At 38.5% G+C, this 27,204-nt stretch overlaps 1 protein-coding gene across 4 annotated transcripts in view; it reads left to right on the forward strand.

The window, feature by feature from the left end:
• DOCK3 (dedicator of cytokinesis 3) overlaps positions 1 to 27,204 on the forward strand; it is a 571,728-nt gene that overhangs the window by 420,617 nt on the left and 123,907 nt on the right. The window lies entirely within an intron of this gene.

Raw genomic sequence — 27,204 nt, forward strand, 5'->3', positions numbered from 1 at the left:
GAATTTAAGAAACAAAACAAACAAAGAGACAAACAAAAAAAAAAACTAACTCTTAAATGCAGAGAACAGACTAGTCGTTGCCAGAAGGGAGGTGGGTGGGGGGAGGGGTGAAACAGATAAAGGGGATGAAGAGTACACTTACCTTGATGAGCACTGAGAAATGTATAGAATTGTTAAATCATTGGATGGTATACCAAAACTAATACAACACTATGTTAATTATCCTCAATAAAACAAATTTTAATAGATATACCAATAGCAAGAGTAATCAAAAAGAAAGACACAGATGAGCTATAAATATTAAAAATTATATGGAACACATTTATTTAAATTGAGGTAAGGTTGAAATAACGTAAAATTAACTATTTTAAAATAAACAGTTGAGTGGCATTTACTACATTCACAATGTTGTACAACCCATCACCTCTGTCTAGTTCCAAAACATTTTCATACCCCAAAAGGAAGCCCTGGATCTAATAAGCAGTTGTTCTTTATTTCCCTTCCCAACCTACTCCTGCTTATAGCCCCTGGCAGCCACCAATCTGCATTCCATCTTTATAGACTTATATATTCTAGATATTTCACATAAATGGAATCATATATATAATATGTGACCTTTTGCACTTGATTTACTTCACTTATAATGTTTTTAAAGTTCATTCATGTTGTAGCATGTATCATCAGTACTTCATTTCTTTATATGGCCAATTAATATTCCATTGTATGGTTATGCCACAAATTGTTTATTTGTTCATTCATTGTTGGATAGTTGCACTGTTTCTAACTTTTGGCTATAGTGAATAGTGCTACTGTGAACACGTGTATATATGTATTTGATTGCCTGCCTTCTATTCTTTTAGGTATGTATCTAGAAGTGGAACTGCTGGGCCATATAGTATTTCTATGTTTAGCTTTTGAGGAACTGCCAAACTATTTTTCACAGAGACCTAACCATTTTACATTCCTACCAGTGATGTGTGAGGGTTCCAATTTCTGCACATCCACATTAAATACTTGTTATTTTCTTTTTTTTTTTTTAATTCTAGCTATCCTACAGGGTGTGAATGTGAATTAGTACCTCATTGTGGTTTGATTTGCATTTTAATGGTAACTAATGATGTGAGCATCTTTTCATGTGTTTATTCACCATTTGTATATCTTCTTTGGAGAAATGTTATTCAAGTCCTTTACCTATTTTTAATAGATTATTTGTCCCTTTTTTAGAAATTTAAAAAATATATGTATTAACTGAATATTTTGTTTTGTTTTGTTTCCAGTTTTTATTTAAATTCCAATTAGTTAACATATAGTGTAATATTAGTTCAGGAGTAGAATTTATTGATTTGTCACTTACGTACACCAACCAGTACTCATCACAACAGTGCCCTACTTAATGCCCATCACCCATTTAGCTCATCCCCCCACCCACCTCTCCTCCAGCAACCCTCAGTTTGTTCTCTATGATAAAGAGTCAAACTGAGGGTTGCTGGAGTGGAGGGGGGTGGGAGGGATAGGGTGGCTGGGTGATGGACATTGGGGAGGGTATGTGCTATGGTGAGCGCTGTGAATTGTGTAAGACTGATGAATCACAGACCTGTACCCCTGAAACAAATAATACATTATATGTTAATTTAAAAAGAGTCTGTTTTATGGTTTGCCTGTCTCTTTTTTTCCCCTCTATGTTCATCTGTTTTGTTAAATTCCACATATAAATGAAATCATATGGTATTTTTCTTTCTCTGACTGACTTATTCCCTTAGAATAATACACTCTAGCTCCATCCATGTCATTGCAAATGGCAAGATTTCATTCTTTTAATGGCTGAGTAATATTCCATTGTATAGATATATCATGACTTTTTTTTTTTTTCAACTTCTTTATCCATTTATCAGTTGATGGATATTTGGGCTCTTTCCATAATTTGGCTATTGTTGATAATGCTGCTATAAACAACTGAATTTTTTTTGGAATTTTCATTCCAATGTAGTTAACATACAGAGTTAACATTAGTTTCAGGTGTACAATATAGTGATTCAACAATATATCCCCTAGTGCTCATCATGACACATCCTTAATCCCGGTCACCTATTTCACCCATCCCCCCCACCCACCTCCCCTCTGGTAACCATCAGTTTTTCTCTATAGTTAAGAGTGTGTTTCTTGGTTTGCCTCTCTCTCTTTTTTTCCTTAGCTCATCTGTTTTGTTTCTTAAATTCCACATATGAGTGAAATCCTGTGATATTTGTCTTTCTCTAACTTATTTCACTTAGCGTTATACTGTCTAGCTCTATCCATGTTGATGCAAATGGCAAGATTTCATTCTTTTGTATGCCTGAATGATATTCTATTATATGTATATATACCACATCTTCTTTATCCATTCATCCATTGATGGACACTGGGCTACTTTCATAATTTGCTGTTGTAAATAATGCTGCAGTCAACATAGGGGGCTTATATCCCTTCAAATTAGTGTTTTCTTCTTCTTAGGACAAATACCCAGTAGTGCAATTACTGGATCATGGGGGTAATTCTATCTTTAACTTTTTGAGGAACCTCCATATTGTTTTCCACAGTGGCTGCACCAGTTTGCATTCCCACCAACAGTGTACAAGGGTTCCTTTTTCTCCACATCCTCACCAGCACTTGTCATTTCTTGAGCTTTTTATTTTAGCCATTCTGACAGGTGTGAGGTGATATCTCATTGTCGTTTTGATTTGCATTTCTCTGATGATGAGTGATGTTGAGCATCTTTTCACGTGTCTGTTGGCCATCTCTATGTCTTATTTGGAGAAATGTCTGTTCATGTCTTCTGCCCATTGTTCAATTGGATTATTTGGGTTTTGGGTGTTGAGTTGTGTAAGTTCTTTATATATTTTGAATACTAATTCTTTATCAGATATGTCATTTGCAAATACCTTCTCCCATTCCATAGGTTGCCTTTTAGTTTTCTTGGTCATTTCCTTTGCTGTGCAGCAGCTTTTTATTTTGATGAAGTCCCAATAGTTATTTTTGCTTTTGTTTCCCTTGCCTTAAGAGACATATCTAGAAAGATGTTGTTATGGCTGATGTCAGAGAAGTCACTGCCTTGGCTCTCTTGTAGGATTTTTATGGTTTCAGGTATCATCACATTTAGGTCCTTAATCCATTTAGAGTTTATTTTTGTGTATGGTGTAAGAAAGTGATCCAGTTTCATTCTTTTGCATGTAGCTGTCCAATTTTCCTAACACCATTTGTTTAAAGAGACTGTCTTTTCCCCATTGCATATTTTTGCCTTCTTTGTTGAAGGTTAATTGACCATATAATTATGGGTTTATTTCTGGATTTTCTATTCAGTTCCATCGATCTGTGTGTCTATTTTTGTGCCAGTACCGTACTGTCTTGATCACTACAGCTTTGTAATATTACTGAAAGTCTGGAATTGTGATACCTCCAGTTTTGTTTTTCTTTTTCAAGATTACAGTTTGTCTTTTTGTTGAGTTGTAAGAGTTCTTTGTTTTTCCTGGATACTAGATATTTATCAGATATATGATTTGCAAATATGTTCTCCCATTCTGTAGGTTGTCTTTGCACTTTCTTGATAACATCCTTTTTATTTTTTTAGTTTTTAGTTTCAATGAAATCTACTTTATCTTTTTTTTTCTCATGTTGCTTATGCTTTTGGAGTCATAGAATACATTTTAAAAATTGTATACATATATTATGAACAACTTGATACCAATAAACTTGTGTTCACATATATGAGTGTTATTTTTGTAGTAACAGATATCTTAAAGCAGTCTAAATATCCGTAAGTAGAGAGATAACTAAATAAATAATAGCTTAACCTTTGAAAAGATTGAGGCAAAAAGAAGTGAGAGAGGAACTGAATTAGTTTTCAGTTGTTGCACAACATATTACAGCAAGTTCTATGAATTAAAAAAAATATATCCATTTTTTAGTTCACAGTTATTTAGGTTAGAAGTCTGCAAAGACATGACTGGGCTCTCTGCTAAGGTTACCACAAAGCCAAAGTCAAGGTGTCAACTGGGCTGTGTTCTAGTCTGAAATCTCTAGGGGGAATATTGTTCTAAGCTCTTTGGGTGTTGTTGGTAGGATTGAGTTTCTTACCGTTGTAGGATTGAAGTTCCCATTTCCTTGCTGGCTTTCACCAGGGAGCTGCTCTCAGCAGCTAAAGGTCACCTGCTTTCCTTGCTACGTAGCCCTCTTCATCTTTTTTTTTTTTATGTTAAGTTAGTCACCATACATTACATCATTAGTTTTTGATGTAGTGTTCCATGATTCATTGTTTGCGTATAACACCCAGTGCTCCATGCAATACATGCCCTCCTTAATACCCATCACCAGGCTAACCCATCCCCTCAGGCCCCTCCCCTCTAAAACTCTGTTTGTTTCCCGGAGTCCATAGTCTCTCATGGTTTGTTTCCCCCTCTGATTTCCCCCCTTTCATTTTTCCCTTCCTTCTCCTAATGTCCTCCATGCTATTCCTTATGTTCCACAAATAAGTGAAACCATATGATAATTGACTTTCTCTGCTTGACTTATTTCACTTAGCATAATCTTCTCCAGTCCCATCCATGTTGATGCAAAAGTTGGGTATTCATCCTTTCTGATGGCTGAGTAATATTCCATTGTATATATATATATATATATATGGACCACATCTTTATCCATTCATCTGTTGAAGGGCATCTTGGCTCTTTACACAGTTTGGCTGTTGTGGACATTGCTGCTATGAACATTGGGGTGCATATGGCCCTTCTTTTCACTACATCTGTGTCTTTGGGGTAAATACCCAGTAGTGCAATTGCTGGGTCATAGGGTAGCTCTATTTTTAATTTTTTGAGGAACCTCCATACTGTTTTCCAAAGTGGCTGTACCAACTTGCATTCCCACCAACAGTGTAAGAGGGTACCCCTTTCTCCACAACCTCTCCGACATTTGTTGTTTCTTGCTTTGTCAATTTTTGCCATTCTAACTGGCATAAGGTGGTATTTCAGTGTGGTTTTGATTTGAATTTCCCTGATGGCTAATGATGATGAACATTTTTTCATGTGTCTCTTAGCCATTTGTATGACTTCTTTGGAGAAGTGTCTGTTTATGTCGTCTGCTCACTTTTTGACTTGATTATTCATAGCCCCCTTCATCTTTAGGTTATCAGCAATGCAATGAATCCTTTCCACGCTTTGAATCTCTGACTTTGTTTTCTGCAAGTAGCAGAAGAAAATTCTGCACTTTTAAAAGACTCATGGCACTGGGTCATACTCACCCAGACACTCTCCCTATCTTACGTTCAATTGTGCCATATAACATAACCTAATCATTGGAGTAAATGCCACCATATTTACAGTCACAGGGATTATGAAACACCAGGACTGGGGAGGAAATTTGGGAAACCATATTAGAATTTCCCAACAGCAGGCCCAACAGCAGGGATTATCTCTACATAAGCACATTCTATATATTAAAAAATTAATGAAATATTGTTCAGTGAAAACAGCAAGTTTACAATTGTATGTTTAGTATATATTTGTTGGGATAAACTACATATGTCTATGTATATGATGTTTATTATAATCTTCAGTAATTTTTTAAAAGACTAAAATTTCTAAAAAGAATTCTTGAACTGACAGACATTTAAAGTTTTGGTAGTGATACTTTCTTAAATTGGCTGGCAACTTAAGAGAGACAATTATAGCAAGTTATAACAAATATTGGCTTTGCTATATGAGTAGATAAATAGACTACAATGTTTCATTTATACTTCTCCCCTTCTTCAAATGGCCAGCTTCAGATGTCAGTGTGGAACAAACATCTGCTTTGATGTTGAGTGATAATGAGGTAATAGAAGAACAAAGCCTATAAAAGGCCAGAATTTAAAATGTCCTTTGTATTTTTTCCTTAATATCATGGATTCCCCTATAAAATGAATACATTGCCTAAGTTAAATTTTTTTTCTGTATACACATCTATTAAGATTGTGAACCATTATCATAATCTATTTAATAATCACCACATAATTATCTCCTCAAAATAGTACAAATAATTTTCTTTTAGAATAGAATTTGTGTTATGGTTTGTAGTTGGTTCTGTATAGATTCACTTATTCTATTATGTGAATTTCCTTTTTCACACAAGGAGTATTATGGTGTAACTTATTTTCTGTGTACCTCTGGTGTGCCTGTTAATATGCCCGGTTCTCTTGCTGGCTCTTTACCAATTTAGCGAAATGCTCTAAAGTCTCAGGGTACCAATGATTGATTTCATCACTCAACTGGCTTTCCCTAAGGGGTCTTCTTTATGCCAGGTTTTTCTGCTAGGCCTTGGGAACACAGAGTTGCCCTCAAAAACTTAATCTTTCTTGATTATCACATGAAAACACTTATGTTAGCTATCTTCTCATGGCTGCTGTGCAAAGCAAGCTAAAATGCTTCATTTCTTATTCTCCTGGAGTTTATTCAGCATTCAAAATACCCTTGTGTAGAATTAACTTTTTCTTGAAAATCAGCTGCTTCTGTGGTTGAAGTACAGAACTCTCCTTGAGAGTCCAGCATTCTACCCAAATGAGATAATTTGCCTCTGTGAAAATCTCAGGTGCTCTAGAGAGGAATTTTCTTTTAAAGTGATGTTTGAGAATTTTGTTTATTAACAGTTTTGCTTCCCTCTGCAAAAAAAAAGTCATGTCTTACAATGCAACTGGATCTTATTGGCAGGAGCTCAGGCAGCCAGTGAGGGACCTGCAGTTCAATCTTGGTCCTTCCACTTAGGTCCCTATGGTGTGGTCTAGCCTGTCTTAACTTGGTCTGGGACATAGCCTCCAGCTCACTACCCAACATTCCCCCCAAGGATTTTCTGTGCGTCCCAGCAGGAATAAGAGGAGCTAGTACCCTGGCTCAGGTGACTGTCAACATCACTTTCCTTTTCTACTCTGTTCTCTAGTCTGTCATTGTCAATATGCATATCTTCCTTGGAAATTACAGAGATTTATGGAAATTAAAAATGAGCTCACTCTCATAAAAGAAAGCCAGGGATCAGGATGCCTGGGTGGCTCAGTCGGTTAAGCATCTGCCTTCGGCTCAGGTCATGATCCCAGGGTCCTAGGATCGAGTCCCGCATTGGGCTCCCTGCTCAGCCTGCCTCTGCCTCTGCCTCTGCCTGCCATTCCCCATGCTTGTGCTCTCTCTCTCTGACAAATAAATAAATAAATTTAAAAAAGAAGGAAAGAAAGCCAGGGACCTGTGTAGTATGGATGGAAAAACCCACACACAAATATTTAAGTGAATCTGTATATAATCCAATTATCTTTTAAGTTTTTTCATTAATATGTTTTCTTACATAGCACAAAACTGAAAATACAGAATGAATGCAAATATGGTTTAAACCTAAATACATTGCATTCCAGTGGCCAAGCCAACCCAACATGCTTTCATATGTATGCCCAAGGCATCAGGTCTTGCTCAGAAACATTAAAGTTAAAATCTGTTAATGGATAGGCAAAGTGAAGGTTTCACTTTAGATATGTACCTTGGTCTATGGTTAAACCTATGTCTTTTTTCATCTGAGAATAAGATCAGAAGTTACCAGTGGTTATTATGCTCTGAGTCGAGATGTCAGACTAGAGAAAATTTTTAATACAGTGTCCTATAGAGTTTAGTTGAAAACAGTGAAAGAAATGGTCACGTTCTTTAAGATCTTTGTTTAGAAGAAATTTGCCTTCTGCTCTGTCTAGACCATAATGCACAGTGCAACGTAGAAGAGAATGACTAATGGCTTCTGACCTAAGTTCAAAAAAAAATCCTCTGCCTGGAGAGGCTTGTAGAGAATTAAGGGCTATCAGGGGTAGAAGTTATAGTAGATTGGTATAGTCATTTATTTATGAATCAGACATCTATTTTGCACTTCCTGTGTACTTCCACTGTTACAGCCTCTAGAGATATGGCAGTGAATAGAACACACAAAAATTCCTGCTCTCATGAAGCTTACATTCTGGTGGTGAGAGTCAGTCAATAAATATAATAAATAAATAAAGTGTATAGTATATTTGGAGGGATAAATGTTATCGAATATAAAAAGTAAACTATAAGGGAGAATTTGCCGTCTTGAATAAAGTAGTCAGCATAGGCCTTACTGAGAATGTGAATATACCATGGGGCTGTCTTCCAGGGGAAAGACCTCTTGTCTACCATCCTCACATCAGTGGATCTCAAAATGACTTCCAGGGGCACGTGGGTGGCTCAGTTGGTTGAGCATCTGCCTTTGGCTTAGGTCATGATCTCAGGGTCCTGGGATCAAGTCCCATCAGGGTTTGTGCTCAGCAGGGGGTCTGCTTCTCCTTCTCCCTCTGCCTCCTCCCTGCCTCCCGGCTCATGTTTATGCTCTGTCTCTCTCTCTCTTCCAAATAAATAAATAAAATCTTTAAAGAAGAGAAAGTTCTCTTATTTAAAAAAAAAAAAAAAAAAAGACTTCCAAACTAATAAGGTGGAACCAAGGGATAAAATTGTAGTTAGCTTCCTCACCCTTGGTCATTTAAGGATAAATAAGTAAACTGGATGGATGGATGAATGGATGGATAGATAGATAGATAGATAAGAAATGAGGGCGGGTTGGATTTGGGCTGTCTTTTAAAGGTAGAACTGTGCTGGTTTCATTTCTGGTATGGTGAAGTGAGCTCCTAACTGGCTAGCCCTCCCACAGTTACCTATTAACACTGGCTAAAAACCAAAAAACAATCACCTTAAGGTTCTGCAGAATGAACAAAGCAAGCAGATATTGGAGGGGAGTAAAAACTTAGAGAAAGGAACCAACACATGGTGAATTTCCTGCTTTTATAGCTTTGGTCTGAGAGAACATCCTGGGTAGCTAAAACTCCAACAGAAACCCTGCCATATTTTTAGCCTGAGGAACCAAGAGATGGAGCCTGGGGCAAGCATGACCACTGCAGGAGTCTTGGAGAGGAGAGAGTAGGAGATGGACAACCCCAAATTCTATATATGAACTCTGCCCATGTCAGCAGGTGATCCCTGAAACACAAATAGGCAAGGCAAACTCAAGGCAGCTAGCAACTTAAGGCTAAAAGAAAACTGAGATTTGACCTCCATCAATCACAGGAGAAATATTACACATTAAGTCTAATCAAGTTAATTCCTATTAAAATAAAAATACTAACTAACCCTCTAAAGAAGACTATAAAAGAATCAAGCATCTCCATAGCATAACAATTACAATGTCCAAGGTACAGTCCAAAATTTTGGGACATACAAAGAACCAGGAAAATGTAACCCATTCTCAGGCGAAACAGAAGCCAATCCTGAGATAACTCAGATGTTGGAATTATCAGACAGGGCTTTTAAAGCAGCTGTTATAACATGTTCAATGAGGGAATAAATGGTAAAAATCTCAACACAAAAATACAAAATACTTTTTTAAATAACCAAATGGAAATTTTAGAACTGAAAAATATATTTATATTAAGAATATCTGGAATAAAAATATCTCTGGATGAGGTTAATTGAACCAAGAGATCATAGAGAGAATCAGTGAATATGAATACCAATATGAATTATCCAGTCTAAAAAAGAGAGAAAAATATTGAAACAAAGCAAAATAAACAACAAAATCTTAAGGTGACAATTTCAGAAGGCTCACACTGGAATTTCAGAAGGAGAAGAGAAAAAGAATGGGTCAGAAAAAACATTTGAAGAAATAATGGCAAATAACTTCACCAAATTTTGTGAAAGATATAAATTTACAGATTTAAGAAGCTTATCAAACACCAAACAGGATAAATGACACACAATTGTCTAACTACTTAAAACCAATGAAAAAGAAAATCTTAAAAGCTGCTAGTGAAAAATGCCACATTGCATACAGGGAAACAATTCAAGTGATCATGGGCTTTTTATCAGAAATACAGAGACCAGAAGACAGTAGAAAAGCATCTTTAAAGTGTTGAAGAACAAATACAAAATTATATATCTAATGGAAAGGGTCTTTCAAGAATGAAGACAAAATAAAGACATTTTAAGATAAAGGAAAACTAAGAGAATATGTCACTAGCAGAATTGCAGTTCAAGATATGCTAACAGAAGTTCTCCAGCCTAAAGGAAAGAATTGGAGGGAAACCCAGATTTTCAGGAATGATTGAAGAGCACTGGAAATGGTAAATATGTGGATAAATATAAAAGTCTAACCTCTTAACTTCCAAAAAAATACATGACTATATAAGGCAAAAGTAATATTTTTTGAAGGTATTATAATGTGTGTACATGTAGTACATATGACAACTATAGCAGAAAGGATGGTGGGGAGTGGTAATTTAACCTCTAAAGTTGAAAATTTTCTACCTTTTATGTAAAATGGGAAAATATTAACTCTAAATTTATCATGAATAGTTAAGGATATATAAACTAATGCAAAGAAGTATAGCTAAAAAGCCCATAAATAAATTAAGTGGAATTCTAAAATATTCCCGATAATGGGAAATTCCTAGAACTGTTTTGGTCCTTTGTTTTTTCACATCCTAAACTACATCTTCATGGTTTCTTGAAAGCCAACTCCACATTAAGGGAGTAGGATTTTAGGTATCATTCATAATGGCAAAGAGTTGCCTCTGTGGCTAAATTTAATTAGTCTTTCTTAGAAAATTGTTAGATTATAGATGTCAAAATCATCAAGACACGAGAGAATAAAAGAGATAACTTAGGGTAGAAGGAAAATCCTTTGTGAATAAAGTGGCAATAATTTTGAACAAGTTTTTCAACTTGAATTGAAACCTAGAAAATTGCCATGATACACACAAACTAATCCCTCCCTCACTTCTTTTTTAGAGTATTATATGTGCAGACCAAAAATGTTACAGAGCCTGCGGTGAACTGGTAACATTTATCAAAAGAACTAATGACTTGTTATAAACTCTCAAGATGGCTTCCAGCATTAAGTCTACAGTTGCAAAAATGACTTTGTGTAGAATCTAGATAAAGGTATTCTCTCCTTTCCTTCATTTCTACTCCTGCTTCAAGGCCAAAGCCACAGGTAGAGTGATCAGCCAGGTTAGTCACTCCCACTCCTGTCCCAACATCTACTTGGCTGCACACCTTGTCCTGCTCATTTCCACCAGTTGCTAGTTAACAGAAGACAGTTCTCAAAGGATCCACTGCTCCATCCTAGTCCAACAGATCATTTAAATAACTGCTATAGGCTTCTCAAATACAGCTACTGCAGATCACAATCTGTTAGAGCCAGTAGAAAGCACCTGTCAGAGATGTCAGGGCCCAGGTTGGGATATCCACTGATTGCCACTAAGGGCTTTGTTAAAGAAAAAAATTATTCAGACACTTGTTAAAGACAGTATGGCAGACTTTCAGGACCATTGCAATGGGTGTAAGGACAGCTGCAATAGGATTTTGCCTTAGAGGAGAGAGATTAGATTACAACAAGGAAAAATGAGAATTTATAGCCAAAGAGCAGGTTTGGGAGTCAGTGGATGGAAAATTACATTGAGACACAACAACCACCATTGCATTTGGAGATTGTCAGGGGAGGTTTTAAATGATGCGTTTTAACCATTGGATAAGAAGAAACTTAACAGTTGATTGAGGAGTGAATGGGCAGTGCAGAAATGTAGAGGTAGGGATGAGGATACTCTGAAGAAGTTCGGTAGAAAAGAATGGCAGGGCTGAAGGGGCTTCTGGAAGGGAGCATGAAGATAGGGAGAAGAGATAGTGCAATGGAGCACGGTCCCACAGGGACTGGGGAGGAGGGGTGGAAGTGCCTGGAATCACAAATAAGTTGGATTAGGCTATGATAAATTTGGAAGACATCCATATCCAAGGATTTTTGTTTTCCAGTGAGGCTTAAGGAAAAATGTAAAGGTTTGGATCAGTCTCTGTAGGAAAGAAATAGAAAGGGGCACGAGTGAACATTCCTTGATTGCATATGATGTGTCAAGCCCCATGCCAGGTGCTTTATAATATCACCTAATTCAGTCCCTGCATCTACTCTGAGTGTAAACAGTTGGCTAGTGTCCAGTCCAGGATTCAAGTCCTGGTCTTCCCCCTACTTTATTTCCATTACACCATATTGTTACAGGGATTCATGAGAGAATAGCCAAACAGATTGCAGGATCACCAGAAGATAGAAATCATGAACTTTTAAGGAGACCTAATCATAGTCATGGATTCCAGCAGCCAAGGGATCTGTACTTGACTGCCTACCATACCTTCCAAAAACAATAGGCAGATTTCTCCATTAGCAATCCCCTGAGAAACAGATTCTTGATGCCTGAATGTTATATCACTGGAAGCACATCAGGATCCCAGATTTAAGAGAAAAGCTGAGGGAAAAACTTACTGAGATCAAAATTAAACATTTATCTGCTCCAGAAACCCTGAAATATAAGTTGTTTTACTTCTTGGTTTGCTTTGAATTTTTTGCACTGAAACATCTTACTTCCATTAAGAAATTTGTGGGATAGGGGCACCTGGGTGGTGCAGTTAGTTAAGCATCTGACTCTTGGTTTCAGCTCAGGTCATGATCTCAGGGTCTTGGGATTGAGCCCCACATCAGGCTCCCCAGTCAGTGTGGAGTCTGCTTAAGACTCTCTCTTCCTCTGCCCTTCCCCTGCACCCCGCAATCTCTCTCTCTCAACTAACTAAATAAATAAATCTTTAGAAAAAGAAAAGAAATTTGTGGGATATATTAAGGCTTAAACTGATAAGTCTGAGTACCCTATGGATAGCTTCAGAATAACAGTTAACCTAGTTTATCTTAATTGGTTAGTGACATTTGTGTAGGGCCAAAAGTCAAAAAGTATGGCTATAGAGGAAATGGAGGAATTAGCTTGCAGTGAGTTCCCCACTGCCCAGAAGAGTATCCTGGTATCTCACCTGGGCTTGCAAGATTTATAAATGAATGAAGACACAGAAGTAAACCAGGGAGAAAGAGTACAGGATCCTTTGGTACTATATTCTTAGAAGAGTGTATGTGCACAGAGGCAGTACATATAACCCCTTTACATCCTGCTTCTGAGGGAACACAGGGCTTCTGAAACCTGTCTGATCCCACGTTGAGAACTCCCCTTTAAGGCACAAACAGCCCACTCTGGAACAGACCTGTGTTATCTTAGTACTTATGCTTTGGCATCCACCTCATTCCATCTGCCTGTTCTGGCTCCACACTCTTGATTCTGACCAGGGTGTGGTCAGCCACGACCAATCTGTGGCTTTATCCCACTGCCCCTGAGGATAATTCAACCTACCCATGGTTCATCCCCAATCCTAGTTCTGCCTGAGATTCTCCTGCCTCACCCCTATAAGTCAGGACTTATCAGGATTCCTGGGCTTGACCTCTAAGGTTTGTCCTTGCCCTTGTCTTAAACTCTCTGAACTCACACTCCTGCCAGAGCGAGCCTACCTACCTTACCATGGTTAGTGCTGCCAAATAAGCTGGACTGCTTAACCCCTCTGTGCTTTTATTTCCTCAACTATAAAATAGTAGTATTTGCCTTTTCTCTGCCATCATGGTGTGTGTGGTTGACTCTTCCTTGCCATATCTTTTCACAAGAATTTCAGGATCGGGTGATTCCTGGCCAAGAAACAAAAGCAGAATCATCACATTCCCCAGTGGATTTGGATGAAAACTGGTAATAAAATCAAGTACAACTCCCAAGAGGAGACATTGGAGAACCACCAAACTGGGTCTATAAGGAATCACACATGAGATGGCATACATATTTATACTGCATGAAGGTCACTTGCTCATATTGTATCACTCTGTAAACATCACTACTACCTGAACAACAGACAAGTTTTGTTGAGGAGATGATTTTTCTCTGTTACTATGCTGCTACACCAGTAGGTTGGTTCAGTAATAAATATGTGAGAACTTTTGTTTGAAAAAAAAAAAAAAGTAGTAGTATCTCCCTAATTAAAGTGACAATGCAGTCCCTAGAACAAAGCCCTGGAAGATAGTAAATCTCAGTAAATATTCACAGTTATCATCTTTATTATACATGTTTAAGCTTTGCTCTTGAATCTAAACATCAGTGTTCTTTATATGCTTTAGCTGGGCTTGTGAAAGACAGAAAGGGCAAATAAAGGTCGGTTGCCACTGCAAAGATTCTTCCCACCACAGAGACCCTGCTTTCGCTAGACACCTGGCAGGCAGCCTTCCCTGGGACCTCGGTAGCAGGATCTCTGCCAGCTTTGCCTGGGTGACAGGACAGCAGAGAGATTTCATGACACTAAGATGTCATCAGAGCCCTATGGCAGCAGCAGGCACATTCAGAATATTCATTTATTGCTGTGAAGCTCTTGAGAGCCTTTAAAGCAGGAAAAAGCTGTGTGTGTACAGATAGGAGCCTTCTGTGGGGAAAACTACCCCTTTATTATTTCTCATTTTGCTCTCAGCTACCTTGGTATTTTAATTGTGTTGTCCTTATAAACATAAATCATTAGAAGTCAAGAAGATTTTATTAGGTAAAGTTTATTTTTATTTAGTAAGTCTCTACAAGCTGTAAGCTTCTATGCTTGATTGTTTGAGGGTTGCAGGAGGTACTGTCCCTGCTACTTTGCAGACAAGGACACTGGACTTAAAGGATGTGTTAGAGATCCCCAGGACAACCCCTAGTGGCCATTCATTAGAAGGACTTTTGGGATTCAGCATATAGCTGTATTCATAGCTGAGATTTATTACAGTGACATAGGATACAGAGCTGGATCATAAGGGAGAACACAGGCAGAGCCTAGAAGAATCCATGTGCAGGCTGACTTATGCTTTCTGCCTCACATGAGGGGATCACATAGAACACACTCTTCCAGCAGTAAAAATGCAGCAGGATCTGTGCAGTGTCTCAGCCCCCAGGAAGCCCATTTAGAGACTCAGCACGCAATGTTTATAGGGGGCTGTCACATGGGCAGCCTTTGCTTACCATATAAAAATTCCCAGAAGGGAAGCAAATGTTCAGCATAAGCCATATTGCCCCACAGAAACAGTCTAGGCACAGTGAGCCACCCTTAACTGTTGGGAACTCTTCAAGAACGAAATTCCCAGATGCCAGGCAAAGGCTGACCTTGCAAGCATACCTTTCTAAGACAGCAGTCTCAGGCATGCTATGTTGACTCTCTTCTGCACAGAGAAGGTGTCACATATGTACACACCAGCTCTAATGCTAGCCTGTCAGAGGCACGGCCATAAATGGTTAGATGTTAGCAGAGGAATAGATCCTTTCTGACTGATGGAGCCATAGAAGCCTCCATGACCGTACAAAGGATAGGCAGGGTTTGCACAGAAGAGAGAAGTGGGGAGATAGGATGCAGTGAAAAAAGAATACTTTTAGAGAAACACAAGCAGACCCATCTGGCCTGAAACAAGGTATGTTGATGGAAATAAAAGAATTTAGGGAGACAGGAAGAAGACATGCTAGAGGGTCTCGACTGCCAGGTGGATGCTTAGGAGCTTCATCTACAGAGCTGGAGCAGCACTGAAGGTTTCTTTTTTTTAGAAAGGAAGTCATATAGTTCAAGCTATGTTTGCAGAAGATACATATAGGGGTGATAATTCAGGCTTACCTGGAGGTTGGAGTGCCTAGAGATGGAAGGCTACTGAAGATACCTGGACCCGTTCCCAGAGGCCCTGGGCTTCAGAATCTGCCCATTCATTTTTGGCCCACCTCACTCTATAGTAGATACATACAATATGTGGAAAAGGTAAACTGACTATGTGCTATAAGAGTGCCCTCTAGTACCTTGGCTGGCAGGCCAGGGATAGCTAAGTATGTCTTAACATGTGTGGTGAGTTTGTACTACAATGCTGTAAATGCAGAGAAGAGATTATGTTTACTGAAAAATGTTGTATAGCCTACACTGATCAAAGTACTCAGAAACTGCCAAATCCCCATTCCAAGCCTGCACAAATATCTGGCTGCCTTGTCCCAGCCACAAGCACAGGTAGAGCAAATCTCTGACCTTAGTACACCTTCTTTCATGAGACTGCAAGTACTCTATGCACATATCTAGCTTTCAAGGCTGCCCCACTCTCAACAAAAAGTTCAAAAAGGGCCAAAGGGCAGACCACATGGGACCTGCTCACTGCCATTTCTTTATAGTCTGTCTGACTTCCTGGATTCTTGTCACATATCCCTGGCTATTGATGTCTCAGACTGTCTCACTTGGGCCATGTGCAGACCACAGACTTCCTTATCTATGCTAGGTTTTCAGAGGTCAACTTACCTCTCACATGCCCATTTCTAAGCCTTAGGGACTAAGAACGCCTGCATCCAGGGAGTGCCATTCCTAGATCTGGCCTCTCTGAACACCTTTCCTCCAGCCCTCAAACCCCACCTATGTATACTGACTCTAGTGTTGCTAGCATTATAATTTTGTTCCCTGGAATAGTGCTGCTATGCAGTAGTACAGAATCTTTTGTCCCAGTGACCCCCCACAGACCATGTAGGACTTTATAGGATGATAGAAATGTTCTGTGTATAGCAGAACATTATGGTGTTCCTGGTAGCCACTAGCTTCACGTGGTTATTTAACACTTAAAATGTGGCTAGTTTGACCAAGAAGTGAATTTCTAATTTTACTTAATTTTAATTAAGCTTAAACACAAATAACTACATGCGGCTAGTGGCACTACCATAGTGTACAGCATAGAACCTGGTAGGCTGAGTGATCTGCTGAACTGGTTGTGCTGGATCATGGCAGAAAGGATAGATTGAGTCTGTGTGCACAGAATACCTAGAGGAGGGAAAGACATGAAGCAAAGGAGGAAAATTAAGAACAAGAGAGTCGTTCGTAGTCTCAGATGTATACATTTGTGTACATTTATAGGTATGTAATATTTAGAGAGCTACTTTCAAGGTGGTTTATTTCCTTTTGATCAATATTGTTATTTTCACCATTTAAGTATATATCAAGAAAGACAATTGGAATGAGTACAGGCTTTGGAGAATCCAGACATGAGTTGAAATCTTGTCTCTAAACCTTATTAGCTGTGTTACTATAATATTGGGTTTTTTTTTAAAGATTTTATTTATTTATTTATTTGACAGAGAGAGAGAGGCAGCGAAAGAGGAAACACAAGCAGGGGGATTGGGAGAGGGAAAAGCAGGCTTCCTGCTGAGCAGGGAGCCCAGTGTGGGGCTCAATCCCAGGACCCTAGGATGATGACCCGAGCCAAGGGCAGATGCTCAACTGACTGAGCCACCCTGGTGCCCCTATAATATTGTTTTTAAAATAATATCACTAGGGGCTCCTGCATGGCTCAGTTAAGCGTCTGACTCTTGGTTTCAGCTCAGGTCGTGATCTCAGGGTCATGAATCAAGCCCTGTTTCTAGCTCCACGGTCAGCAGGGAGTCTGCTGGATATTCACTCTCTCTCTCTCCCTCTGCCCACTCTCTACCTCTCTCTCAAATAAATAAATCTTTTAAAAAAATAATATTGCTAGTTGTCCCATATTAACGGAGAATAAGAAAGAATTTGACATAGTTACATTGTTCCTATATTTTAAACTTCTTGAAAAAAATTAGAGCTTTTAAATACTGTCAAAGTTTTAGTACTTAGGAAATCTTTATTTGCTGTTGTTCCTTGAGATTATCCCTGGGCTTCTCAGCCTTATTCTTTAAAAGAAAATGTCTAGTAAAATGTCAGACAGAGTTTTTTTTTATTATGTTCAGTTAGCCAACATATAGTACATCATTAGTTTTTGGTGTAGTGTTCAATGATCCATTATTTACGTATAACACCCAGTGCTCATCACAGATTTAAATACTCATTTGGCTTTCAAGTTGGCTCAGTCTTCTAGCTTCCACTCAGAAAACAATCAAGATTTTTTCTATTTCTCCTGTGTATATTTGTTTTGGTTTCTATAGGCTCTGCTATTCCCATCAGGATTACCTCTTGACATATAATATGTTAAACAGAAAAATTTTGCCTCATTGAAGCACAGAAGCGGCAGCAGAAATAGTAACAAGAACAAGTTAATAAGTATAAATAATGTATATTCTGGTATCCTTAAAAGACTTATGTAGTTACAATATAGGCCAAATCTGTGTGTGTGTGTGTGTGTGTGTCTGTGTGTGTGTGTGTGTGTGTGTGTGTGTGTTTTAGAGCAGACCATGAAAAACCTCAGGCAAATGCTGTGATTTTTCTTCTATCTGTGAATATATATTCTTCTTGCTCTTTCTCATGCCCAGCAGAGAAAAATATGTGTAGTGAGTAAAGGAATGAAATTTAAAAGACAAAATGTTCATATTCTGAACAAAGAGCTAGAAAGCACAGAACAAAAGATTATCAATGTAAATGTAGGTAATGAGGGAGGAAGGGAGCAGGGTCAGGAAGATAGTCTTTCCAATGAAAATTTGGAGTACTCCTGCCAAGTTCCTGCATATCACATGAGGTAATGTATGAGAAAATGCTGACAAACTCTATAAAGTGTGGTACACGTGTAGAGAACTGCTGTCATCCTGTTCAAAATCTTGGTGTGTGTTTATTCCATTTCCGTTATGCTGTGTAGAAATTCTGAAGCATAACTGCGAAGACTGGAGAGTTTCATGCACTGAATTCCTGGAGAGAGTGATGTTTGCTCAAAGTGTGTTTTACTTGCAGTCAGATCCTACTAGTGAGAGAGTGAATTTTTGAGGTTATCTTTTTCTAGTTAGTAGACTATCCATTAGGAAACACCATGATTGGACTATGTTATGTGTGATCTTTCATAAAAGATAGTCATTTTTCTGTATTACTGCCAAGACATTGTTTTTCCCTGAAGCCTTAGAGAGCAAGCACACTTTAGCATTTGTTTAAGCCTTTCCAGTTTACATAGTAAATAAATTGGGAAACATTGTAATAAATAAATAGGAAAACATTCGATCATGTTATCAGTGATTTGCTCTTAAATGCTTTATTTTTCTATGATAATGCTTGGCCATATTTTTTTTTCTTTTATTTTTTCTTTTATTTATTTTTATTTTTTTATTAGCATATAATGTATTGTTTGTTTCAGGGGTACAGGTCTGTGATTCATCAGTCTTACACAATTCACAGCGCTCACCATAGCACATACCCTTCCCAGTGTCCATCACCCAGCCACCCCATCCCTCCTACCCGCCTCCACTCCAGCAGCCCTCAGTTTGTTTCCTGAGATTAAGAGTCTCTTATGGTTTATCTCCCTCTCTGGTTCCGTCTTGTTTCATTTTTCCCTCCCTTCCCCTATGATCCACTGTCTTGTTTGTCAAATTCCACATATCAGTGAGATCATATGATAATTGTCTTTCTCTGATTGACTTATTTCACTTAACATAATATACTCTAGTTCCATCCACGTCGTTGCAAATGGCAAGATTTCATTTTTTGATGGCTGCATAATATTCCATTGTGTATATATACCACATCTTCTTTATCCATTCATCTGTTGATGGACATCTAGGCTCTTTCCATAGTTTGGCTATTGTGGACATTGCAGCTATAAACATTGGGGTGCACATACCCCTTCAGATCACTACATTTGTATCTTTGGGGTAAATACCCAGTAGTGCAATTGCTGGGTCATAGGGTAGCTCTATTTTCAGCTTTTTGAGGAACCTCCATACTGTTTTCCAGAGTGGCTGCACCAGCTTGCATTCCAACCAGCAGTGTAGGAGGGTTCCCCTTTCTCCACATCCTCGCCAACATCTGTCGTTTCCTGACTTGTTCATTTTAGCCATTCCGACTGGTGGGAGGTGGTATCTCATTGAGGTTTTGATTTGTATTTCCCTGATGCCGAGTGATGTTGAGCACTTTTTCATGTGTCTGTTGGTTTGGCCATATATTTAAGTATAGTCAGATAAATTACAAAGTAGCATTCTTTCTATACACTTGATGAAAGTGTTCTTAGCTAAATTGTTTTTTTCAACATTCATTTATTAATTTGTTTAGCATTTCTTTCAGAAACACTAGGTCTGGGTTACTCTTGGGAAGTTACAAAGGACCTATCTATGAAGGGTGCATTTGTCTACACCAGACAAAAAAGAGCTGTTTCTGAATACAGAGAAGCAACCACTGTCCTAACATTGCTTATTTGGCATCAAGGGCTAGCATGATTATTTTCTTATCACACTTCAGACTGCTTGACCTACAGCTGACAAATATAAGTGTGCTACTTCTGTAGACCTCAGAGACGTAATTAGCAAAACACATAGAAGGCAGGGTCATTCCCTCCATGCCCCAATTTCCCCACATGGATGTACAATTTTCTTAGAAGCATTTTGACTTGAATGTTGGAGACAGCAAAGATGACCTGTTGTGCTGTCCTGTCAGCAGAACCTCACCCTCTTTGCACCCCCATTTATTCATCTACATATTGTTAGAATTGGGAGCCTGATCTTGGGATAAAAGCATAAATCATTAGAGTAAAAACAACTGTAGCTTTTCACATAACTGATCATTAAGTAACCATTTAGTTTGATTTCATGAGAAGTACATGATTTCTAAAGACCCTTTAGGGGCTGTATAATTAGAAAAATGCTATTATAAACATTCAAGAATATGTGATAACAGGTTTACTCATGTGTCTCTTTTGCTTTAAAGAACATGAAAAGAATCTATATCCTGGGATTGTTTGTCATTCAAGTCTCTGCTTGTTCCAAATCAGGCAAACCATTGTTCCCATCACCTCTTAGTCTCCTGGGTGGGAGTGCCATAAATGTTAAACAGACTAGGTGTCACCAGCAGAACTGGGATGAGGGCTTGGCATAAGTTTTCTAATCAGAGGGGTCAAGTGTCCCATGTAGGTAATAGGGATTATGGGGCTAGCTGGATTTCCTTCAGGCAGCACCTCTGGGAGCCTATGTGACACAGACACTGTGTGTCTCTAGGGCAAGATGTAGTTTGCAGCATTACCCATGGAACCCCCATCCTCTCCCGCACCACTTTTTTTCCAATGCGCATTTCATAAGATGAAATATGGATAAAGCATGGGCTTTGAAGTCAAACAGATTCAAATTAGAATTCCAGTGTCACTGTTCTCTCTCTACTTTCTGATCTCAAGCCAGGAACTCTGCCCCTCTGACTGTTTCTTCAGAGATGAAATATCTGTTATGAGGATTAAGTACAATTAGGCAAGAAAAGAAATACTTTAAATAATGCCTGGTGCATAAAAGATACTCATTCAGTGGCTGCTTCTGCTGCTGTAGTAAGTTGATGAATACCCAGAGCTTCATCTCCCACCCATGTCTTTTCCCTGAACTTCAGACGTGGGCTTTGATCTGCCTGTTTTTTTGTTCACCTACATATCCCACAGAGACTCTAAATTCAGCGTACACATCTGAACTTTATATCTTCTCTGGCTGACTACCACAGCCAATCAACCGCTCACATCCATTCTCCTCTCTTCTGTTCCCAAACTGCATCATAGCTTGCTGGAGCTACTCCGGTTGTCTTTGGAGTATTTTCTATGTTACCAACTTGCTTTCAACCCTGCGGCCCAAGTGATCATTCTAAAGACTTAGGACGGCAACACTGCTTCTCATAGTTGAACTTTCCGGACCTTTCTAAGGCCCATAATGGGGTTTTCCAAACTTGCTAATCCTAACAACTGAAACTTTTTTTATCTTTTACATCAACATGGATGGGACTGGAGGAGATTATGCTAAGTGAAATAAGTCAAGCAGAAAAAGTCAATTACCATATGTTTTCACTTATTTGTGGAACATAAGGAATAGCATGGAGGACATTAGGAGAAGGAAGGGAAAAATGAAGGGGGGGGAATCGGAGGGAGAGATGAACCATGAGAGACTATGGACTCTGAGGAACAAACAGGGTTCTAGGGGTGCGGGGTGGGGGGTGGGGGGATGGGTTAGCCCTGGTGATCGGTATTAAGGAGGGCACGTACTGCATGGAGCACTGGGTGTTATACGAAAACAATGGATCGTGGAACACTACATCAAAAACTAATGATGTATTGTATGGTGACTAACATAACATAATAAAATTTTTTAAAAAATGCAGATTCTTCCACTCTCCCCAGAAGTCCTCTGAGTCCTTTCCTCTAAAAATTCTGATCCAGAAGACCTGGGATGGAGTCCAGAAATCTGTATTTTAATAAGCTGCCAGTTACTCCTGATAATAGCCAAGTTAGGAGAACCCTCACATAATAAGTCCCCTCTGGATTTGTCGTCCACTCTGTGTTGCATAGTACCTTTGACCGCTCCCCGGTTCTCCAGTGCCCTCCTAACTCATGCTTGGAAACTTCCCACCATCAAGCTGCCTCAGACCTCTGAGAGTCTGCACTTGGAGCACTCTCCTAGAATCCCCTTCTCTCCATCTCTAACTACCCCTCACCAAATGCTGAAAGCCTAGCAATATTGCAAGAATCCTTTACAGTATCTCATTTGGGCAGCCTATCCTCATCCCAGTAGAACTTGTCAGCAGCCCCTTTCTGTGTAATTATAGCATTTTCACATTATGTTGCAATTTTGAGTTTATGTGTGTCTCTCTCCTAGTAGACTCAAAACCTTGAGGATAGGGAGGGACTATTTCATTTCTCTATTTCCCAGTATCTAGCTCAGTTTCTGAAATATGGTAGAGTCTAATGAGCACTTGTTGAAGTGAATGAAAAGGAGGGAAGAAGGCTGGAAAGAATCCTTGAATTGTAATAATAGTTATAAAAGTGTTCTTTGGAGCCCTGAAGTGTCTCAGGGACAGGTGGTGATTAGGAGAAAGGCCTAAGTAGGGAGGATTCTTTCCCCCCTGTCCCCCCACCCCCAATTCAACCAAAGTAGCTGTCTTTATCAGTTTTTCATATATTGAACAGTGTGAGGTTTTGTTGAAAAGAAAAGCTGATACTAAAAATAAATTTGAAAACCACAGTACTGATTTGCCTTTATGAAACCCCTTTATGCATTTCTGCTCTTGTGCTTCAGAATGAAGTGGGAAAACTTGAAGAACTTGAGAAATAAAACCAAGTGATCTAAATTGGAAAATGAATCTGTGATGAAATACTAGAGATTTTTTAATCTGTTGGTTGTGCTATGTACTATGGCCTTGGGGCTACTTGTCTGTTTTTAAGCACCTGGGAGGTTATCACAAAAGAGATGCTAAGTAGTTGCCATCCATCTCCACAGAGGACCAAATGAGAAACATGAAGATTAAAATGAATGAGTTGAGAGAATTCTTCTGAAATTACTTGAGGAGAATGCTTGTATTTCCAAAACAGAGTTTTCAGGAAATATTCTCCCTAAGTATCAGAGACTATCTCTGCCTCAACATAGGCTGGCATCTTATTGGTGGTCACCGAACATTTGCTATAGGGATGCATGAATTGCTATCCATGGAGATGTGTATGAGTGTGTGAATTAAAACTTTCATAAAATCAAGTGATCTTAAAATTAAGATACTATAAGACTTGCCACAGATTCAAATTATGGAATTCATTTGTAGCAACTTGCTCAATACTATGAAATTATGAAATTAATTTAACTTTATATACTGTTCATGCATAGCTCATCATAAAAGCAACTAAATATGGAGAAGTTCTCTCATAATGTTGCTTATTGAAAAGTAAGAATTTAACACCATCTCTTTTTTCTTTTGAAAGAATTGGAGTTTTCTCGCCCATATTGTTTAAGAGAAAACCTGACCTGTTGCTCTCATATAGAGGATGTTCGTAAAATCTCATTAATAAATTTTACTCTTTTGGCCACAGTTCCTTTCATACATTTGGGAAATATGAGTGGTTGCTGTAGTTCTCATTGGCAAGAAGATTCTATCAGCATTTATCAAACTTTGCACAGACTCCATTGCCTTACATAAAAGCAGCTTGTGGGGTCAAATGTCTTCGGTCCCATTGGTATCAAAACACATAATAACATTTAAGCCTCTGAGAACTTCTAGAGGGTAAAACCTTGTTTAACTGTGTTTAATGCAGTATTTTCCACTTTTTTTGACCACTTCAGGAGACATTGGATAGGTATTTGCCTTCAAATAGTTTGAATGTTAGCAGAAAGCATCATTTGTTTATCATACCCATTGGAGAAGCTAGCAAAACAGGAAATAACTAGATGTGTACCCAAAGCCCTATGAAATGAGGGAAAAAAAAAAAAACCAGTTATTTTCAGTTTCACAAATTGTGAAGGCCAGGTGAAACCAGAAGCATGAAAGGCTCTAGGACATGTGAAGGTCTTGTGGGCACTATGAAAACTCAGGGGCCTCCTCCCGCTGTTGAGGAGAAAGGGAAGTTCTTGGGTTCTGTAGGGCCAGCAACCCTGTCCACTCGGGAATTTGTTTTATGTACGCTTTTATCTTTGGACCAGAGCTTGATGTAGCCCCTCCAAACCATATACCCTTCTGTGGGTCTAGCAGCTCCAGCAGCAGTCTGCTTGGTAGATGTCTGTCCTTGAGAGATTGGTAATGTGATAGTGAGAGCAGTTGCAGGTGTTCCTTCAACAGAGAGTGCAGAAGTAATGATAAATTCTCTGGAAAAGACATAAACTTCCTAAAAATGTTTCTCTACTCATATACCAAGTTAAGAGCTAACTGAGTGGTTGTTAAATGCATATATACATGTTAGTTAGGATAGATAACTACAGTAACAGACAGAAAAATGTTACTTTGATGCTCTTATTTCCTATTTCTCTGATACACCTCAACTTTCCATTACGAAAACTACTAACTTATTTGTATCTATACCTGTTGTTTCCTCCTTCGTTCTTTCCTTGATTCTCTGAGTTTCCCAAGGAGGTGGGAACCTCTTTTTCCTTTGCCAATTATTTTCTCTGTTTCCTCTGTCTTCAATATCTCACCATCTACAAACATTGTCCTATTAAAAGTAAATGTTGTTAGGTGTACCCCATCTTTTTTTGAAGTCAGGTTGTTGAACTGTAATTTACATGTAGTAAAATTCACTCTTTTTAATACGTAGTTTGGTGAGTTTTGACAAATTTATAGTTGTGAAATCACCACCATATTCAAGAAGTAGAAGCTTTCATCACCCCAGAAAGTTCATGCACCTTTGCATTCAATCCCTGCCCTCCTTCCTCAGCCGTGACAGCTCCTGATCTGGTTTCCTTCCTTATAGTTTTGCCTATTCTAGATTATAACATAAGTGGGGACATATAGAATATGGTCTTTTGTGATTGATTGGCTTCTTTCACTTAGCATATGTTTTTGAGATTCATCCATATTATTATACATATCAGTAGTTCTTTTTATTGTGAAGTAATATTGCATTGTATAGATATTCTATTATATGGATTGTCCATTCATCTCCTGATGAACATTTGTGTTCTTTACAGTTCCTGGCTATTATGAATAAAGCTGCTATAAATATTCACATATGGGTCTCTGTGTGGACATAAGTTTTCATTTCTCCTAGGAATAAATACCTAGGAGTAGAGTGATTGGATCATATAATAAGTGTACGTTTAACTTTATAAGAAACTGTCAGACCGTTTTCTAAACTGGTGATACCATTTTGAACTCCCCTCAACAGTTTATGAGAGGTCTAGTTGCTCTACATTCTCACCAACCTTGGTATATTTAGTCTTTAATCTAGCCATTCTAATAGGTGTGTAGTGGTATCTCACTGTGCTTTTAATTTGTATTTCTTTAATGATTAAGGATGTTTTCTTGAGCTTATTTGCCATCCCTGTATGTTCTTTGGTGAAGGGTCTATTCAGATCTTTTGTCCATTTTTAAATTGAGTTGTTACTTATAAAGAACTCTCAGAACTCCATAATATGTTCTTAATACAGTCCTTTCTTAGATGAGTGTTTGTAAATATTTTCTCAGTCTATAGCTTGTCTTTTTACTTTAACAGTGTCTTCCCAAGAGAAGATGGTTTTAATTTTGATAAAGTTCAGTTTATCATTTTGTTGTGATTCATGATATTCACTTAATAATCTCAGATCAAAGATTTTTCTCTTTTATGCTAAATATGGAAATACAAATGTGAATAAAATACACAAAGGTACTTGTCTTCATTTTTCTCCTTTTCTTCTTATAGTTTTATAGTTTTAGCTCTTATGTTTAGGTCTATGATCCATTCAAGTTACTCTTTTGTAAGCAAGGATCAAAGTTTAGTCTTTTTCATATGGATTATTAAGCGCCATTTGTTGAGATTACTGTGCTCCTTTACTGAATTTTGGTGCCTTTACTGACAATTAAGTATAAACATATGTATTATTCCACATGTTAATAAAGACCTCCCTTGGGACGCCTGGGTGGCTCAGTCGGTTAAGTGTCCGCCTTCAGCTTGGGTAGTGATCCCAGGGTCCTGGGATCAAGTCCTGCATCAGGCTCCCTGCTCAGTGAGGAACCTGCTTCTCCCTCCGCCCCTCACCCTTGCTTGTGCTCTCTCTCTCTCTCAAATAAATAAATAAAATGTTTAAAAAAAAATAAAGACCTCCCTCAACCCAACCTGCCCATTCAACTATAAGTTCATCACTTCTACCTTTCCATAGCCATTTATTAAAGAGTAGCCTATGGGGCACCTGGGTGGCTCAGTTGGTTCAGTATCTGTGTTCAGCTCAGGTCATGATTCCAGAGTCCTGGGATTGAGCCCCATGTCAGGCTCCCTGCTCAGCCTTGTCCTTCCCCAGCCACCCACCTGACCCCACCCCCAGCTCCTGCTCTTTCTAGCTCTCTCTCAAATAAATAAATAAAATCTTAAAAAAAAAAAAAAAAAGAGTAGTCTAGACTTACTGTTTCTGCCTCCTCACTTCTTACTCCTCACACTGGGCTCTTTCTCTACCATTCCACTAAACCAGTTATTGCAAGAATCACAGTAGTCTCTGTTCTTAACAGCCAGGGGGCACTCCTGTGCTTGTCTCATGTGATTCTCACTAGCCTTGGACTTCACTGACCCCTCCCTCTGCTTTCAGACATTTTCTTCCCTTGAATAACATAGCATCCCACCTCCTCCTTATTTTTCTATTTGTCCCCATATGTCTACTTTGCTAGTTCTACCTCTTTTTTCCTAAATATCAACGTCCCTCAGGATTCTGACCAAAGCCCTTTTTCCTGCTCCTTCTATGCATATTCTCTCCTTATTGCCATCCAACCCCCTGGCTGAAAAAAATCTCAAGTTTATATCTGGCCCAAATATTTTTTGAGCTGCATTTCTGCATATTTAATTGTCTACCAGGACCACAAGCTCTATGAAAAAAAGTACCTTGTATGTATCTTGTTCACATTTGTAGTCCCACATTTAGCACACAGAACTTAATAACTATTT

The sequence above is a fragment of the Phoca vitulina genome, unplaced genomic scaffold (assembly GCF_004348235.1).
Source record: "Phoca vitulina isolate PV1807 unplaced genomic scaffold, GSC_HSeal_1.0 scaffold13, whole genome shotgun sequence".
NCBI classification, from domain to species: domain Eukaryota; kingdom Metazoa; phylum Chordata; class Mammalia; order Carnivora; family Phocidae; genus Phoca; species Phoca vitulina.